Source organism: Thalassophryne amazonica, chromosome 7 (assembly GCF_902500255.1).
Source record: "Thalassophryne amazonica chromosome 7, fThaAma1.1, whole genome shotgun sequence".
Classification (NCBI taxonomy): Eukaryota; Metazoa; Chordata; class Actinopteri; order Batrachoidiformes; family Batrachoididae; genus Thalassophryne; species Thalassophryne amazonica.
The window spans coordinates 43,517,933-43,537,430 of record NC_047109.1 but is presented as its reverse complement, the minus strand read 5'-3'; the positions used below and the strand labels follow the sequence as shown (position 1 = coordinate 43,537,430).

General features: G+C 44.9%; 1 long non-coding RNA gene across 1 annotated transcript; it reads right to left on the bottom strand.

The window, feature by feature from the left end:
• Nucleotides 1–17,416: 17,416 nt before the first annotated feature.
• LOC117513277 lies at nt 17,417–18,686 on the bottom strand. Its single transcript, XR_004561533.1, has 2 exons — nt 18,500–18,686; nt 17,417–18,371 (listed from the first exon to the last, which is right to left on the bottom strand). It is a non-coding gene; the product is annotated as an uncharacterized LOC117513277 (long non-coding RNA).
• Between the last annotated feature and the right edge of the window lie 812 nt (nt 18,687–19,498).

Here is a 19,498-nt window from a genome sequence, read left to right as displayed (position 1 = left end):
GGAGGTGGAAATATGCTCTAGAGAGAAAGGGAATGAAAGTTAGTAGGAGCAAGACATAGTACATGCTTGTGAATGAGAGGGAGCCTGGTGGAATGGCACAGTAAAGAGGTGAAAAAGAGTGTAGACAGGGTATAGAAAGGAGTAGTGATTTATGAAAGGTTATCTGCAAATCTGAAAGTGAAAGGTTACTAGACTGTAGTGAAACTCGCTATGTTGTACAGCTTAGAGATGGTGGTACTAACAAAAAGACAGGTTGCAGAGCTGAAGATGCTGTGATTCTCTTTGGGAGTGATGTGGATGGGCAGACGTAGGAATGAACATTGATGGACAGGTTAGGTCCAATGGTTTGGAGACAAAGTCAGAGGTGAGATGGAGATGGTTTGGACATGTGTGGAGGAGGGACCCAGGATAAATAGGCAGAAGGATGCTGAGGATGGTGCCACCAGGCAGGAGGAGAAGAGAGAGACCAAAGAGGAGGTTTATGGATGTGGTGAGGGAGGACATGCAGGTGTCTGGTGTGATAGAGGAAGACGCAGAGGACAGGGTGAGATGGAGACAGATTGTCCGTTGTAGTGACGTCAAATGGGAACAGTGGAAAGAAGAAGTTATAACGTGAGGATTGTGAGCATTACATTAGTGTCGCCTATCCCCCACACTGCAGGCACTGCCCCACAGCGTGCAGGGGTTTGAAGCCTTGATGAGCACCAAATGGCAGAGAGCACCTCAGCTCCTCTGGGAGTGGACAAATCCTCAAATCCAGCACTGTAACAAATGTCTGTAATCATGAAATTTTAAAACTGTCCAAAAAACAAACAAACAAACAAAAAAACCCAATACCATGTTCATACCCAGTGTTATGGGCGGGCCTTAGGGTGCCTTGCCCGCCCTCGGAGTCAGCTGGACCGCCTTGGATGGACAGGCTTGTCAGTCACCCGCCAACCACAAAAACTAAAAATTGCTGGCTACCATGATTACAATTTATGCAAATTTCCAATATACATGATTCATAATAATATTGCTAAACTTTATCAGATTTTTACTAAAATAATTGTGAATGATTTGTTCGGCTCATGAAATGATCTGGGTACAACGGACATGATATGTGTAGAGTGCTGACTACTGCACCTAACTGAAAGAGTGAGACATGAAAAAAAAACTGCTGAACAAAAAGATGGATATACTGAATTTCTTAAATTGAAGGGCCATGGGAGGCTCCTAGAAGAGAGTGAAAGAAACTGAATTTCACTGTTACAGATCACTCATGTTGGGTATGAGTTGTGTGTCCTGCTGGTAACAACCAGTCTCTAAAGAATGTTTAGCCTATACTTGCATTTGGTGCATAAAGTTCTTAAATCTTATTCAGTAGCCTGATATTAGAGGTGCACTTAAACTGCGCTCATATGCGTTTAGTTTGTGCTACAGTCTTGCACTTTGTTCACGAGAGTCAGACATGAGAAGATTACTCTTTCCTTCTCAAACTATCTTATTCAACATTTCTATTTTTTTAAAGATGCCGTGGGAGAAAATAGGACCTCACACTTCTGGCCTAAAAAAAAAAAAAGCCCTCAGAGCAATGCAAGGCCCCTCTGCAAATCTGTGTCTGGCTGTGTTTAAGTTACAGTAGACTACAGTTGAATGCAGAACCAGACACCTGTTAATTTTACAGTAATAAAATGTTTAGTGTCATATTTCAATGTAGAATCTATAATTTTTTCTTTAACACCCACATCTGTCTATGTTTATCTGGTGAAACACTCAAAAACCACACAGTATTTTTTAAATTCATTTATTTGTAATGGGACCAAGTACAATAAAGAACATAAATGTTTCCATTTGATGCATTGTACCAATGCATCAAATGGAAACTAATCTACATCTGCAGTCCCTTGTCAGGTCAATTAAAACATCACAAAAATCATAAGCTCAAAGCTGCACAGCTGTAAATCAACCACACAGATATACACTCACATCCACCCAGTCATATTTTACATAATATTTCTAAAATCAGTGGTTACAGAATTGACTCTTTCAGCAAATTTTTCAGTTTGTTCTTGAAGCTTCCAGTAGAATCAGGGTTCTTGATGCTGTCAGGGAGAGTGTTCCACTGAGTTGTGGCTTTCACAGAGAAAGCTGACTGACCAAAAGCAGTACGACGGAAAGGCACAGAACAGTCTCTTATTGAAGATATTCTGGTAGATCTTATAGACTGCACCGGACGAAGATTAACAATTTGACATAATGGGGAAGGAGCCAAGCCATTTAAAATCTTAAACGTAAGACACAAATTAGAAAACGGTTTCTAATTCTCAAAACTAAGCAGATGAAGCTTTTCTAGAATCCTGCAGTGGTGATATTCAATCAATTTTTTTATCTAGAGTTTTTAAGGTTTGTTTATACAGAGATTCCAGTGGCTTAATAGTTGTTTCTCTAGCCTGCCCCCAACATGTGATACAATAAGACAAATGAGAAAAAATCATAGCATACATAAAGGTCTTTGCAGTATCCATTGAAAGACAGCCTCTAATATGTCTAAAATGTATCAAATTATATCTGATGGTTTTGGTCATTTTTTCACATATGACTTAAAATTAAGATTTGAATCAATTACTACTCCAAGATATTTATACTCCCTCAAAATGTCAATCCTCTCAGCTTTTATAATGATTTCATCACTCACACACTGGTTGGTTTTAGAAAAGAAAATACCTTTTGTCTTACTTATGTTGAAGCTGAGACATGACTGATCAAGCCACTCTGTGATCCTTTCCATAGCAACTGTCAGCTTCCTAACTGCTAGTTCAGCAGTTTTTGCATGTGTGTATAAAACAGTATCATCAGCATACGTTTGCAGAAACATGCCCTGACACACCTGTGGCAGATCATTAATATAAAGACAAAATAGGAGGGGGCCCAAAACAGAACCTTGTGGCACACCCATTGTACACTTAATGTTATCAGAGAAAACATCATTAATTTTAACACATTACATCCTGTCAGATAAATAAGAACCCATCCATTGCAGTGTTTCTGATGAAAAATTAAAATTTGAAAGAGTTGAGATAAGAAAATTATGATTTACCGTATCAAATGCTTTTCTCAAATCTAAAAATACGGCACCAACTTACCCCCCCCCCGTCTAGTTTAAATTTGATCTGCTCAATCAGATGTAAAACAGCTGTTTCAGTAGAATGATTGGGCCTAAAACCCAACTGCAATGGATGTAAACAAAACTTACTATCTGCAAGATATGTAGTCAGTTGTTTAATTACAACCTTCTCAGCAACTTTCGAAAGCACCGGAAGTATACATATTGGTCTGAAATTACTCACTTCATGACGGTCACCAGACTTAAAGATAGGAGTGACAGTGGCTTGCTTCCAAGCACTTGGAAAAAACATTGTTTTATTGATAAATTGATCAAGTGAGTAACTGGTGGCACTAACGTGGTTGTAACGTGGTTACAAGCTTTCGGTCAAAGGACCTTTATTAGTTACTCTGGATAAAAAGTACTGCATAGTCAATTGTGAAATTTTGGGTTCTGATAGAAACAGGTGAGGAGCAACTAACATCCTGTTTTGGGCGATGTTGGTCTCTTTTAATATCTACAATGACCACAACATAAATTCAATTGCTTCATATTTTTGAATTTTTTCATGGGTACGACCAAAATCTGAGTGGTCCCAACTTTTAGTAGGAGTTCTGATCTAGAATATAGAATAGTCTGCTATTATCCACACCTTAGTTTTCAGTAAATTATTGTTATGCTTTATGTTCAAATGGTTGTAGTTTGACAATCCCACATACCTCATGTTATACTTAATTATCTATTTATTTGTTCATTCATTTTATGAGTCCACTTCAGGGTTTTAGCTAGGATAAAATTTTAGTGTAGTGGTAATGTCGAGGGAGCAAAAAAAATGCTGAAGAGCAACACCTGAAGAGCTGAAAAACATGCCTACATTTGGAGTTGTTTAAAGAGCTGATAATTTTATTATATTTATATAATTGTATTCACTGCTGTGACATCTGTTCGAGCCAAAACAAAGGCTTCATCAGAAGAAGTAATGGGTGCAAAATCCAATTCCCTTTCAGTGAAGTTTCTCCCAAGATCATTAACTGAATCAATAAAATTATTAAAAATTTTAGCAATCGCAGACTTGTCATCTGTCAAAATTCCATCAATGTTCAACTGAATATCTTCTGGGACAAGTGGCTCATTCCTCATCAAATTATTGATGCCCTGCCATATTAGTTTGCTATTACCTTTGGCATTATGTAGAATATTAAGATAAAGCAGCATCCCTTTCTTTCATGAGTTTCCGCACATTTTCATTTAACCATGGTAAATTTTGTTTTGTTTTACATTTTTCCTGGATTTTGACAGTAAATCGTTCTCTTACAGAGTTAATATTATTAACAAATACAACCCCTGGCAAAAATTATGGAATCACCGGCCTCGGAGGATGTTCATTCTGTTGTTTAATTTTGTAGAAAAAAAGCAGATCACAGACATGACACAAAACTAAAGTCATTTCAAATGGCAACTTTCTGGCTTTAAGAAACACTATAAGAAATCAAGAAAAAAGATTGTGGCAGTCAGTAACGGTTACTTTTTTAGACCAAGCAGAGGAAAAAAATATGGACTCACTCAATTCTGAGGAATAAATTATGGAATCACCCTGTAAATTTCCATCCCCAAAACTAACACCTGCATCAAATCACATCTGCTCGTTGACATTAACCCTATGTCATGAAATTGACCCTATGTGTCTTTTTGCAAGGAATGTTTTCACAGTTTTTGCTCTATGGCAAGATGCATTATCTTCTTGAAAAATGATTTCATTATCCTTAAACATCAGAAAAGTGTCCAAAATATCAACGTACACTTGTGCATTATTGATGATGTAATGACAGCCATCTCCCCAGTGCCTTTACATGACATGCAGCCCTATATCATCAATGACTGTGGAAATTTACATGTCGTCTTCAGGCAGTCATCTTTATAAATCTCATTGGAACGACACCAAACAAAAGTTCCAGCATCATCACCTTGCCCAATGCAGATTTGAGATTCATCACTGAATATGACTTTCATCCAGTCATCCACAGTCCACCATTGCTTTTCTTTAGCCCATTGTAACCTTGTTTTTTTCTGTTTAGGTGTTAATGATGGCTTTCGTTTAGCTTTTCTGTATGTAAATCCCATTTCCTTTAGGCGGTTTCTTACAGTTCGGTCACAGACGACTCCAGTTTCCTCCCATTCGTTCCTCATTTGTTTTGTTGTGCATTTTCGATTTTTGAGACATATTGCTTTAAGTTTTCTGTCTTGACGCTTTGATGTCTTCCTTGGTCTACCAGTATGTTTGCCTTTAACAACCTTCCCATGTTGTTTGTATTTGGTCCAGAGTTTAGACACAGCTGACTGTGAACAACCAACATCTTTTGCAACATTGCGTGATGATTTACCCTCTTATAAGAGTTTGATAATCCTCTCCTTTGTTTCAACTGACATCTCTCGTGTTGGAGCCATGATTCATGTCAGTCCACTTGGTGCAACAGCTCTCCAAGGTGTGATCACTCCTTTTTAGATGCAGACTAACAAGCAGATGTGATTTGATGCAGGTGTTAGTTTTGGGGATGAAAATTTACAGGGTGATTCTGTTGTGTGGGCCGCTGAAGAGGAGGTACTGCTGGCCCACCACCACCAGAGGGCGCCCTGCCTGGAGTGCGGGCTCCAGGCACCAGAGGGCGCTACCGCATCATGGGAGTAATCTGGGTGACAGCTGTCACCCATCACCAAACACAGCTGTTTCTACTCAGCACCGAGGTATATCAGGAGGACGGCGTCTCCACCTCAGTGCCGAGATATCGCCTAAGACCAAGGTAACATTCTCTGCAGCATATTCTGTGATTGATAAACTTGTTAAACCTTTCAGGACTGGTGACTACTGAGACCCTCCTTCTTTGGATAAGTACTCACCTTCCTGCTGAACTTTGCCAAGAGGTGGAGGCGGCTTCTCCCCTCTCTGTACTGGGTGCGTTCATCCACTCCTGTGTGTTCTTGCTCTCTCCTGCCAGCAGTACCGGATCCGACGAGCGGAGGCAGTGGCCACCTGGGAATTCGGGACTTGGCGGTTCCAGTATTTCCGGGGTTCGGTGGCAGTGGAGATCTGGGTGGTTCCGGTTCGACTGAGACGGACGTCTCCTATCTTCGAGCCTGCCCACACGACACCAGCGGATTCGACCCTAAACATTGTGTTTGTTATACTACTCATGCTTGTTTCAGTAGTAAATCTTGTTTTTTACTTCCTCCATTGTCCATTCATTGCGCCCCCTGTTGTGGGTCCGTGTTCCTACACTTTCACAACAGGATATCTCGGCCAGCGTCATGGATCCCGAGGGGCGTCAACCGGCTGTTGAACGGCCAATGGAAGACCAAGGCGCAGCGGAGGCTTCGGGAGGGGTAATCGGTGAGTTGCAGCGGATCCTCACCGCTTTCACCTCTCGGATCGATTTAATGACCGAGCAGCACGTTCTCCTAAACCACAGGGTGGAGGCTCTCGCCGCACAAGTGGAGGCACGCCCTTCGGGCGCCGCTGCGGCTCTCCCTCCCGAGGACCCTGCGCGTGAAAGTGACGTTCCACTGGTCGTTCAACGGTCCCCTTCCTCCGTCCCCAGAAGCTTACATAAGCCCTCCAGAACCGTACGGAGGCTGTGTGGAGACGTGCGCGGACTTTCTTATGCAGTGTTCGCTCGTCTTCGCTCAGCGTCCCGTGATGTACGCGACTGACGCTAGCAGAGTAGCTTATGTGATAGATCTGCTTCGTGGGGAGGCACGCGCTTGGGCTACAGCGCTCTGGGAGCAGAACTCACGGCTCCTTCATACTTACGATGGGTTTGTACGGGAGCTCAGAACGGTGTTCGATCATCCCAACAGAGGAGAGTCCGCTTCAACCGCACTACTGTCCATTCGACAGGGACGCCGGAGCGCAGCTGCCTATGCAGTCGCCTTCCGCATCGCGGCGGCGAGATCCGGCTGGAATAGCACTGCCCTCCGCGCTGCCTTTATAAACGGACTGTCACTGGTCCTAAAAGAGCACCTGGTGGCTAAGGACGAACCGCGGGATTTAGATGGGCTTATCGATCTAGTCATACGACTCGACAACCGGTTAGAAGAACGCCGTCGGGAACGAGGCGAAGGGCGTGGCCAGGCACGCGTCGTCCCTCTCCCTTCCGGGTCCGATCGAGCTCCGCCCTCCCCACGCTCCTCTGTTCCTGCGCTCCGTGCGCCTATGGCTCCCCCTGCTGACGAAGCTATGGACACGAGCAGGGCAACATTTAGGGCACCTGGAGCACAATGGAGGCGGGCCCACGGAGCTTGTTATGTTTGTGGCTCGAGTGAGCATATGGCAAACGACTGCCCCGAGCGGTTAAACTCCAACGCCCGCCCCTAGAGACTGGGCCAGGGGTGGGCCAAAACATTCACGTGGGACACACCCACATTGCTACACGACTCCCAGTCACGATCCTGTTCGAGGACTCAACCCTGAAGGCCCCAGCACTGGTGGACACGGGCTCTGAGGGGAATCTGCTTGACAGTAGATGGGCCAGGGAGATAGGGCTCCCTCTGGTGGCTCTTACCTCGCCTGTGCAGGTTCGGGCACTAGATGGCTCCCTACTCCCACCAATCACGCACAAGACACCTCCAGTAACTCTGGTGGTGTCAGGCAACCACCGGGAGGTGATCGAGTTCTTTGTGACTCAGGCCACCTCCCGTGTGGTTTTAGGGTTTCCATGGATGCTTAAGCACAATCCCCGGATTGATTGGCCGTCCGGGGTAGTGGTTCAGTGGAGTGAAACCTGCCATCGGGAGTGTCTCGGTTCCTCGGTTCCTCCCGGCTCCCAAGCTAAGGAGGAGGTCCGAGTCCCGCCCAATCTGAAGGCGGTGCCAGCGGAGTATCATGACCTCGCTGACGTGTTCAGCAAGGATCTGGCTCTCACGCTTCCTCCCCACCGTCCGTACGATTGTGCCATTGATTTGGTTCCAGGCAGTGAGTTCCCGTCCAGTAGGCTGTACAACCTCTCACGGCCGGAACGCGAATCAATGGAGACCTATATCCGGGACTCATTAGCTGCCGGATTGATCCGGAATTCCACCTCACCGATGGGCGCAGGTTTCTTTTTTGTGGGTAAAAAAGATGGCGGGCTTCGTCCATGCATTGATTACAGGGGGTTGAACGAGATCACGGTTCGCAACCGATACCCGTTGCCCTTGTTGGATTCAGTGTTCACTCCCTTGCATGGAGCCAAAATCTTCACCAAGCTGGATCTTAGAAATGCGTATCATTTGGTTCGGATTCGGAAGGGAGACGAATGGAAGACGGCATTTAACACCCCCTTAGGTCATTTTGAGTACCTGGTCATGCCGTTCGGTCTCACTAATGCTCCCGCGACTTTTCAAGCGTTGGTAAACGATGTCTTGCGGGACTTCCTGCACCGGTTCGTCTTCGTATATCTAGACGATATACTCATCTTTTCCCCGGATCCTGAGACTCATGTCTGGCATGTCCGTCAGGTTCTGCAGCGGTTGTTGGAGAACCGTCTGTTTGTGAAGGGCGAGAAGTGTGAGTTCCACCGCACTTCTTTGTCCTTCCTGGGGTTTATCATCTCCTCCAACTCCGTCGCCCCGGACCCGGCCAAGGTTGCGGCGGTGAGAGATTGGCCCCAACCAACAAGCCGTAGGAAACTGCAACAGTTCCTCGGTTTTGCTAATTTCTATAGGAGGTTCATCAAGGGCTACAGTCAGGTAGTTAGCCCCCTGACAGCCCTGACCTCTCCAAAAGTTCCCTTCACCTGGTCGGACCGGTGCGAGGCCGCGTTCAAGGAGTTGAAACGGCGCTTCTCGTCTGCACCAGTTCTGGTGCAGCCCGATCCTAGCCGCCAGTTAGTGGTTGAAGTGGATGCCTCGGACTCAGGGATAGGAGCGGTGCTCTCCCAGAGCGGGAAGACCGATAAGGTCCTTCACCCGTGTGCCTATTTTTCTCGCAGGTTGACCCCCGCTGAATGGAATTATGACGTCGGCAATCGGGAACTCCTTGCTGTGAAAGAGGCCCTCGAAGAGTGGAGACATCTGTTGGAGGGAACAGCCGTGCCATTCACGGTTTTCACTGACCATCGGAACCTGGAGTACATCAGAACCGCCAAGCGTCTGAACCCCAGGCAAGCCCGCTGGTCACTGTTCTTTGGCCGTTTTGACTTCCGGATTACCTACCGCCCCGGGACCAAGAATCAGAGATCGGATGCATTGTCCCGGGTGCACGAAGATGAGGTCAAAACGGAACCGTCGGATCCCCCGGATCCCATCATCCCGGAGTCCGCTATCGTGACCGCCCTCACCTGGGACGTGGAGAAGACCGTCCGGGAGGCCCTGACCCGTGTCCCGGACCCCGGAAACGGACCAAAGAACAGACTGTACGTCCCACCAGAAGCTAGGGCCGCAGTCCTGGACTTCTGTCACGGTTCTAAGCTCTCCTGTCACCCAGGGGTGCGAAGGACCGTGGCAGTCGTCCGGCAACGCTTCTGGTGGGCATCCCTGGAGACCGACGTCCGGGACTACGTCCAGGCCTGTACCACCTGCGCCAGGGGCAAGGCCGATCATAGAAAGACCTCAGGGCAACTACAGCCATTGCCTGTGCCTCATCGCCCCTGGTCCCACATCGGCCTGGATTTCGTCACGGGTCTCCCGCCGTCCCAGGGAAACACTGTTATCTTCACGATAGTGGACCGTTTCTCCAAGGCGGCCCACTTCGTGGCCCTCCCGAAGCTCCCTACGGCCCAGGAGACAGCGGACCTCCTGGTCCACCACGTCGTCCGTCTGCATGGCATACCATCAGACATCGTCTCCGATCGCGGTCCCCAGTTCACCTCGCATGTCTGGAGGAGCTTCTGCCGGGAACTGGGGGCCACGGTCAGCCTCTCGTCTGGGTACCATCCCCAGACCAACGGGCAGGCAGAGCGGGCGAATCAAGAACTGGAGCAGACACTTCGCAGTGTGACAGCCGCGCACCCGACGGCCTGGAGTACCCACCTGGCCTGGATCGAGTACGCCCACAACAGTCAAGTGTCATCTGCCACCGGCCTCTCCCCGTTTGAGGTGTGCTTGGGGTATCAGCCCCCCTTGTTTCCGGTGGTTGAGGGAGAGGTCGGTGTGCCCTCGGTCCAGGCCCACCTACGGAAGTGCCGTCGGTGTGGCGGGGCCGCCCGCTCTGCCTTGTTGCAGGCCCGGACGAGGGCGAAGAAACATGCAGACCGGCGGCGAGCCCCGGCCCCCAAGTATCGTCCTGGGCAGGAGGTCTGGTTATCCACCAAGGACATTCCCCTACAGGTTGACTCACCTAAACTGCAAGAACGATACATCGGACCATATAAAATCCTCAAGGTCATCAACCCCGCCGCAGTGAGGCTCCAGCTTCCGGCCTCACTGCGGATCCATCCAGTTTTCCATGTTTCCCGGATCAAGCCTCTTCACACCTCACCCCTCTGCACCCCGGGTCCGGCACCGCCTCCTGCCCGGATCATCGACGGAGCACCGGCTTGGACTGTCCGCCGGCTCCTTGACGTCCGTCGGATGGGCCGGGGTTTTCAGTATCTGGTGGACTGGGAGGGGTACGGCCCCGAGGAGCGCTCCTGGGTGAAGAAGGGCTTCATCCTGGACCCGGCCCTCCTGGCCGACTTCTACCGACGCCATCCGGACAAGCCCGGTCGTGCGCCAGGAGGCGCCCGTTGAGGGGGGGGTCCTGTTGTGTGGGCCGCTGAAGAGGAGGTACTGCTGGCCCACCACCACCAGAGGGCGCCCTGCCTGGAGTGCGGGCTCCAGGCACCAGAGGGCGCTACCGCATCATGGGAGTAATCTGGGTGACAGCTGTCACCCATCACCAAACACAGCTGTTTCTACTCAGCACCGAGGTATATCAGGAGGACGGCGTCTCCACCTCAGTGCCGAGATATCGCCTAAGACCAAGGTAACATTCTCTGCAGCATATTCTGTGATTGATAAACTTGTTAAACCTTTCAGGACTGGTGACTACTGAGACCCTCCTTCTTTGGATAAGTACTCACCTTCCTGCTGAACTTTGCCAAGAGGTGGAGGCGGCTTCTCCCCTCTCTGTACTGGGTGCGTTCATCCACTCCTGTGTGTTCTTGCTCTCTCCTGCCAGCAGTACCGGATCCGACGAGCGGAGGCAGTGGCCACCTGGGAATTCGGGACTTGGCGGTTCCAGTATTTCCGGGGTTCGGTGGCAGTGGAGATCTGGGTGGTTCCGGTTCGACTGAGACGGACGTCTCCTATCTTCGAGCCTGCCCACACGACACCAGCGGATTCGACCCTAAACATTGTGTTTGTTATACTACTCGTGCTTGTTTCAGTAGTAAATCTTGTTTTTTACTTCCTCCATTGTCCATTCATTGCGCCCCCTGTTGTGGGTCCGTGTTCCTACACTTTCACAACAGATTCCACAATTTATTCCTCAGAATTGAGTGAGTCCATATTTTTTTCCTCTGCTTGGTCTAAAAAAGTAACCATTACTGACTGCCGCAATCTTTTTTTCTTGATTTCTTATAGTGTTTCTTAAAGCCAGAAAGTTGCCATTTGAAATGACTTTAGTTTTGTGTCATGTCTGTGATCTGCTTTTTTTCTACAAAATTAAACAACTGAATGAACATCCTCCAAGGCCGGTGATTCCATAATTTTTGCCAGGGGTTGTATATTACAACTGCCCTCCCGATCATCAGAGGCTATTACATCATCCCAGCTTAGATCACTGATTTCATTGTCAAACATAGCTTGCCTACTTTTGGGTGTGCCTAAAAAAATTTGAGTTTTTGAAAAAAAAAAATTTAAACCTGTTTTTAGTAAGCTTCCTAGCCACCAAGGTCAGATTATGATCAGATAACCCAGTAATCATGTTATAACAATTACCGTAGTTATTCTTTCTGGTTTATTGGTAAAGATTAGGTCAAGTTGTGTGCTAGATTTTTTGGCAATTCTTGTTGCTCCTTTTATGAGCTGATCTAAGTTATATTTATCTGCCAAGACTTTCAACTTTTTTCTCCTTACATTATCTCCCCAATCTAAATTGAAGTCACCCATAAGAATTAACTCTGTTGTGATTACATTCTCTGAGCATTTCTGTGAGTTGATCATAAAATGTGTCATTTGCAGAGGGGGGTCTGTACACTCCAATAATAGTAAAAGACATTTGCTGGGATAAAAATTTTCAATCCGCCATATTCCAGCGTATTAGCAGCTTTAAAAACAACCCGTTCACATTTAATGCCATTTATTAACAACCCCCCTCCCCAACCCACAGGTCTGTCCTGTCTGAAACACTGATAACCAGGCACCATGAATACATGAGGGAGTGGAGGACTGTAGCCATGTTTCAGAAATACAAAGAAAGTCCAGATTAGAGTCTGACAATAAATGGATTAACTGATCACTTCTTGCAACAATACTCCTGATGTTTAAATGTCCACCAAAAAGTCCCTTTGATTTTAACTTCGGGTCCCAAAGGACCTTCGCCTGATTGACAGTTTGAAAAGTTTTGTACAGCCTCTACTTCCTCACAGCGGTTTGCCGACACGCTGAAGCACTAGATGAGTTATTCGTATAGTCCATGGGTTTGCCCAGATCTCCAATGAGCAGCTGAGGTGCATTATTAACGGTGCATTATTAACCGATAACGGTGGAACCACATGAAAAAAGGAGTCCAGTCACTCACCTCCTCTGGGGAATCACTCAGGTGGAGCCCCGCACTGGTGTCCTGCGCCTTCAGTGTGCCAACTACAGGACCAGGATTTAGATGTACATCTCCAGAGAGCAGGAGCAACACAAGCAGGAAGCCAGTTAATGCACGTGATGATGCGGCTCGTCGCTATCCGACAATAGTTTTGCCCACCGCGGCTCGTCCGTGTTGTAGCACAGAAGAATAAATTGTGTAATATCCAAAAAGGTTGTGATGAAAGCTTTCAGAATGACCACTTGGCGAGCATATACCGATGTTAACACCTGGTATACCAGCAGCAAACAGTCTTGCAGTGTAGTGATCCCGCTGGTGTGCATGGCACATTTGATTGACATCAATTGCTCCGGATAAGCAGATATGCACAGGTAGTGCAACAATGAGCAACAGCATAACTGCAAAAACCACACATTGAAACTCAGCCCAGATTTTACGATAAGCATGAAAATCAAAAAATTGTGGTTTAAAACCTCCTGAGGTTTTAACAACAGATGAACCTTTTAGGTGCAATGAAACACGTAGATGCGTAGGACCTGCTAGACTGTGTCCAAGCCGCCGCCATGTTCAATCACAGTCCTTTGGTGTCTTTATTAGTCTACAGTTCAAACCAACAAGCAAAATTCAGATTTTTCTAAGCAAACCTGTAACTCAATGTCCATTTAGAATTGAGTAGCCAACATCTAGAGGTGTCAGAGAGCCCCCTTTACAGAGCTCCACTGAAATGCACTTACTGCATTTTGACTCATTTGGCATCTGATAAAACCCTAAATGAGATGGTCGCTCAGAGTGAATACCTCTGCTGGATGAAAAACCTCTGTCTAGGGAAGACATGCACATGTTAAAACACTCCAACAAAACAAAAAACAACATTGGTGTTGGTTTTTATATAACATGAACACAAGTCTAACATATTAATCTACCATCCCTGGTTCTCAAGACCGGGCACCTAGTAAGTGGCTCTACTCTACTTTTCTATTCTACTCTTCTTTTTTTTTAGATATACACTAGTAGAGTTCTACCTTAGAATTGGAATGTATTATAGAAGACATAACTTACTGAATTTTCATGTAGCTTCTAAGATATGGAATCAAGGTTTATGGGTGAACACATTCAAATCATGTAGCATACAATTTAAAATTTAACTTGCTCAGTGAAGATAAAATAATGGAAAGTATTTCCACCCAAGTGAAATGGATTAACGTAGCCAGAAACAATTTTGCTGAGTAACCTGAATGAAAATTTGTTGGGTCAACAAGATGAATTTGCATATACTGTTACTTAATTACCATTGACCAGCCCAACTAGAGTTGAAAAGGTAAATGTAAAAAACAGTAAGGCCCTTTGGCTGCGCACTTGTTTTCACTCAGGGTCACCACAACAAATCCAAGGTGGATCTGCATAAATTGTGCTGATCCAACACAGCAAAGTTAGTTGACATGTAACTGTTCTATTTTAAAAGTAGTTGCAAGTATTTACAAGGCAGGGGTGTTGGCCAAGTGGTTAGTGCACTTGGTTTCAGTACGAAAGGTTCCCCGTTCAAACCCCACCCCTGCCACATTTCTCCATGTAATGTGGAGTTGGGTCATGAAGAGCATCTGGTGTAAAACCTGTGCCAAGTCAACATGCAAATCCACCTCAGATTTGCTGTGGTGACCCCGAGTGCAAACAAGGGAGAAGCTGGAGGGACTTACTTTTTATTTTTGCTCCATTTACCCTTACAAATCTAGTTGGCCTAAACCATGGTAACTGAGTAACAGTAACAAATTCATCATGCTGACCCAACAAATTTACATTTAGGTGTACATTTACCTTTTAAAATCTAGTTGGCCTGAACCATGTAACGGTAACACAATTTCATCATGTTGACCCAACAAATTTACATTTAGGTCAGTCAGCAAACTTGTTTCTGGCTAGCTATTTTTGTCTTTATTAGTTGGCTATGTACCACAGGCTTTTAAGGTGGCAGTAATTAAACCATTACTTAAAAAGCCATCACTTGACCCAGCTATCTTAGCTAATTATAGGCCAATCTCCAACCTTCCTTTTCTCTCAAAAATTCTTGAAAGGGTAGTTGTAAAACAGCTAACTGATCATCTGCAGAGGAATGGTCTATTTGAAGAGTTTCAGTCAGGGTTTAGAATTCATCATAGTACAGAAACAGCATTAGTGACGGTTACAAATGATCTTCTTATGGCCTCAGACAGTGGACTCATCTCTGTGCTTGTTCTGTTAGACCTCAGTGCTGCTTTTGATACTGTTGACCATAAAATTTTATTACAGAGATTAGAGCATGCCATAGGTATTAAAGGCACTGCGCTGCGGTGGTTTGAATCATATTTATCTAATAGATTACAATTTGTTCATGTAAATGGGGAATCTTCTTCACAGACTAAGGTTAATTATGGAGTTCCACAAGGTTCTGTGCTAGGACCAATTTTATTCACTTTATACATGCTTCCCTTAGGCAGTATTATTAGACAGCATTGCTTAAATTTTCATTGTTACGCAGATGATACTCAGCTTTATCTATCCATGAAGCCAGAGGACACACACCAATTAGCTAAACTGCAGGATTGTCTTACAGACATAAAGACATGGATGACCTCTAATTTCCTGCTTTTAAACTCAGATAAAACTGTTATTGTACTTGGCCCCACAAATCTTAGAAACATGGTGTCTAACCAGATCCTTACTCTGGATGGCATTACCCTGACCTCTAGTAATACTGTGAGAAATCTTGGAGTCATTTTTGATCAGGATATGTCATCCAATGCGCATATTAAACAAATATGTAGGACTGCTTTTTTGCATTTGCGCAATATCTCTAAAATTAGAAAGGTCTTGCCTCAGAGTGATGCTGAAAAACTAATTCATGCATTTATTTCCTCTAGGCTGGACTATTGTAATTCATTATTATCAGGTTGTCCTAAAAGTTCCCTGAAAAGCCTTCAGTTAATTCAAAATGCTGCAGCTAGAGTACTGACAGGGACTAGAAGGAGAGAGCATATCTCACCCATATTGGCCTCTCTTCATTGGCTTCCTGTTAATTCTAGAGTAGAATTTAAAATTCTTCTTCTTACTTATAAAGTTTTGAATAATCAGGTCCCAGCTTATCTTAGGGACCTCATAGTACCATATCACCCCAATAGAGCGCTTCGCTCTCAGACTGCAGGCTTACTTGTAGTTCCTAGGGTTTGTAAGAGTAGAATGAGAGGCAGAGCCTTCAGCTTTCAGGCTCCTCTCCTGTGGAACCAGCTCCCAATTCGGATCAGGGAGACAGATACCCTCTCTACTTTTAAGATTAGGCTTAAAACTTTCCTTTTTGCTAAAGCTTATAGTTAGGGCTGGATCAGGTGACCCTGAACCATCCCTTAGTTATGCTGCTATAGACTTAGACTGCTGGGGGGTTCCCATGATGCACTGAGTGTTTCTTTATCTTTTTGCTCTGTATGCACCACTCTGCATTTAATCATTAGTGATTGATCTCTGCTCCCCTCCACAGCATGTCTTTTTCTTGGTTCTCTCCCTCAGCCCCAACCAGTCCCAGCAGAAGACTGCCCCTCCCTGAGCCTGGTTCTGCTGGAGGTTTCTTCCTGTTAAAAGGGAGTTTTTCCTTCCCACTGTCGCCAAGTGCTTGCTCACAGGGGGTCATTTTGACAGTTGGGGTTTTTCTGTAATTATTGTATGGGTTTGCCTTGCAATATGAAGCGCCTTGGGGCAACTGTTTGTTGTGATTTGGCGCTATATAAATGAAATTGATTTGATTTTACTTGGGTGGAAATACTTTTACACAATTTTTGTGTTCACTGAGCAAGTTATTTTTTTTTTTAGTGTAGTTTCTACTCCGCAGCCATACACTGACTGAACTCAAACATTCTCTGCACATTTATATTTTATTGTGTACACATTCCATTTCAAACACCTCTGTGGAATACGTAGAATAACTACCTCACTTGTTGTAGCACCTTAAGGATAAATCAATGTTCATACATTTTCCACAACCCTTCACCTTTTCTTAGAACCTGCATGAGGACCATTGGCTGTGAAAAGATGAACCATAATGCAGCGTGGTATTACTGCAAACTTTAATTTCTACCTCATTGCCTTTCAGTTGGTCTCTAAACTCACACACACACACACACACACATCTCACTTGATGCATGACAGATTCTTCACAAACAGCCAATCAATGTAATTGTTTCCTTACATTACAGATGAGTGCTCAAACTCACTTTGCACCTTATGATTAACTGATTTATGGTTAATCATACCTGACTTACTTCACAAATAAAAAATTTTTCAGGGCATAAACAGAGCTGGGGATGGTTTGCAAATCCTTTAATTTGTGCTGTCACAGCTCAAACAGAAGAATCCTAGTCAAATGTTAAAAATGCTGCTTAGCACCTCTTTCTGCAGAGCCACCAAACCAAACACAACAGGGCTTCAATTTAAAGGAGGCTGCAATTTGGGGGACATTAGCATGACCGCAAGTTCTACCTGCAAACAGATTGTAGGATTTGTCAAAAGGTTGACCTTTTGACAAGCAGCACCTGTATAACAGTGGGAGCCAAAGGCAGGCGGTGTACCCAACACAACCAATAGATGGCACTGTGGGCACATACAGGTAGGTGAGGAAAACATTTTATTAGCAGCTTAAGCTTAAATATTTAACAGACATTGCACTTGTTTCAGAGTGCTACAGGTGAAGCAGAGGGGGGAGCAATGCAAGCGATTGTGTACAATGAATGTACTTCTTTTTCACTCCAAGTGTGGATGCGGGGGGAGACATTTTGAAGTTATACCATTATATCATTACTCCCAGTCACACAATGCTTGTCTAATACACTTCAGGTGGTTTGTAAAACCAGGGATAGCGCCTTTGAACAGGCTGATTTTGAATAAAATGTTCAACATTGAAGACCGGTGGTCTGTTAAAGTAGTGCGTTTGAAGACTAGCAGCAGGACGGTGGCCGGTCACAGTGAAGCGAGACGATCTGGGGACAGGAACTTCTCTTCCCGTGATGTGCTCCATTTTGCTGTAACCCCTCTGGTAGGTGCCGTGACCCTGACTTGGAGGCGGGGAGAGTCCACTCACAGAAATGCCACGTCCATTTGGGACAGACTCATCAACAATGAGGTCACGCTTACTGGAGACAAACAAAAGTGGCTGGTTGTAACCTTGAGGACTCCAATTCATAAGGTCGACCTGGCCCGGGGCTTCAGCCCATGTTCGAGGGCCATAATGCTTGACCGCTTCAAAATTGGACTTGTGGTCACTAACTGCCTGTCCTGTGGGAACACTGACCAGTTGGGGAGGGGCAAATTGAGGATCATACACAGCTCGGCTGAGTGGCGATGCGGCAGATTCTGAACCCCAGGAATATGCTCGTTTGTGTTGCCAGTTACCTACGAATTTCCCCGTTGGCTGCTTTTGTCTATCGTCAATCGTGATGGGCTCGGATGCAGTATTTTTTATAGGTCTCCTGGGGAACATCCTATGGTGGGCTTGTCCAGAAAAGGGCAGGGCCCCATGGGCACTTGGGTAATCCAAACCCAAGGCAGCTGCATGGGCTGCAGCAAAGCAGTACACACACACACACAGCAACTTTAGTTAGTAACTCATGGATTGACACCAATATTATGAACATGTTATGTGTAGCTATAAGAAAGGACCAACATCAGTCAAACAATGCACCCACCTCTAGCTGTTTTGGCACAATAGGCACCTCCAGCTGACACTGAATGACAAAAAACACTGCAAAAAAGTGAGAAAAACAAACAAAAAACACACCATCAAACATCATGAACCAGTTGACACAATACTAAGCTGTTAAAATTTAAATGAATTTTAAAATACCCGATGAGAAACACCACAAGCACAAACATCCTTGCAGCTATTTCAGCATACTTTTCCGCACAGTGTTCCATTATCTGCAACACTTGACACTCTTGACTTCTTTTGAAACTACGCAGACTGCCCAAAAATTCACCCTGCCTTGATTTGCTAATTACAGACAGCTGGTCGTCATGGAGACCAAACCTCAGCTGCTGAATCCAGCCAACCACTGTCAAATTGCTTCATTACAGGCAATCAGATAAAATACTTCCCAGCAAAACAAGACATTTTTGTGTCATTTTGGAAATTAAACTCACATTGTAAATATGAACAGGAGGGAAGAAGTTGAGCAAATATTTATGATATGATATTGAATGGGAGTGAATTGCAATGCCATAATCTGTTATTTGTGCACCATTGTGGGCTGCACAACAGAACAATGAATTCGTTCAATTTCAATGCATATTTCAATTTAGGGTAGTGCACTGCATGCTTGATGATGATGATGATAATAATAATATTAAGAATAATAATAAAAGGAAAAATAATGTTTTTATCCTTAATTCTGTAATCTTAAATTTACTGAATAAAACTAATTAAAATGGAATTTATTGAGCAAATTTCAACATTGGTAATCAAATTTGTAATCAATTTGTATTGATTACCATCAGTACAAATTTAAATTAATCTTGTTGCCAAAACTCTAATTAAATGATTTAAAGAATTCATTTAAATGCATGAAGATTAATGGTGAATACATTTTTATTTTATTTGTAATAAACACAATGTGAAATCTACATTTCATGCTTTTTCTCAGAAGGAGAACGAAGCAGAGTTCAGATTTCTGCAGGTCTCAGCCGAG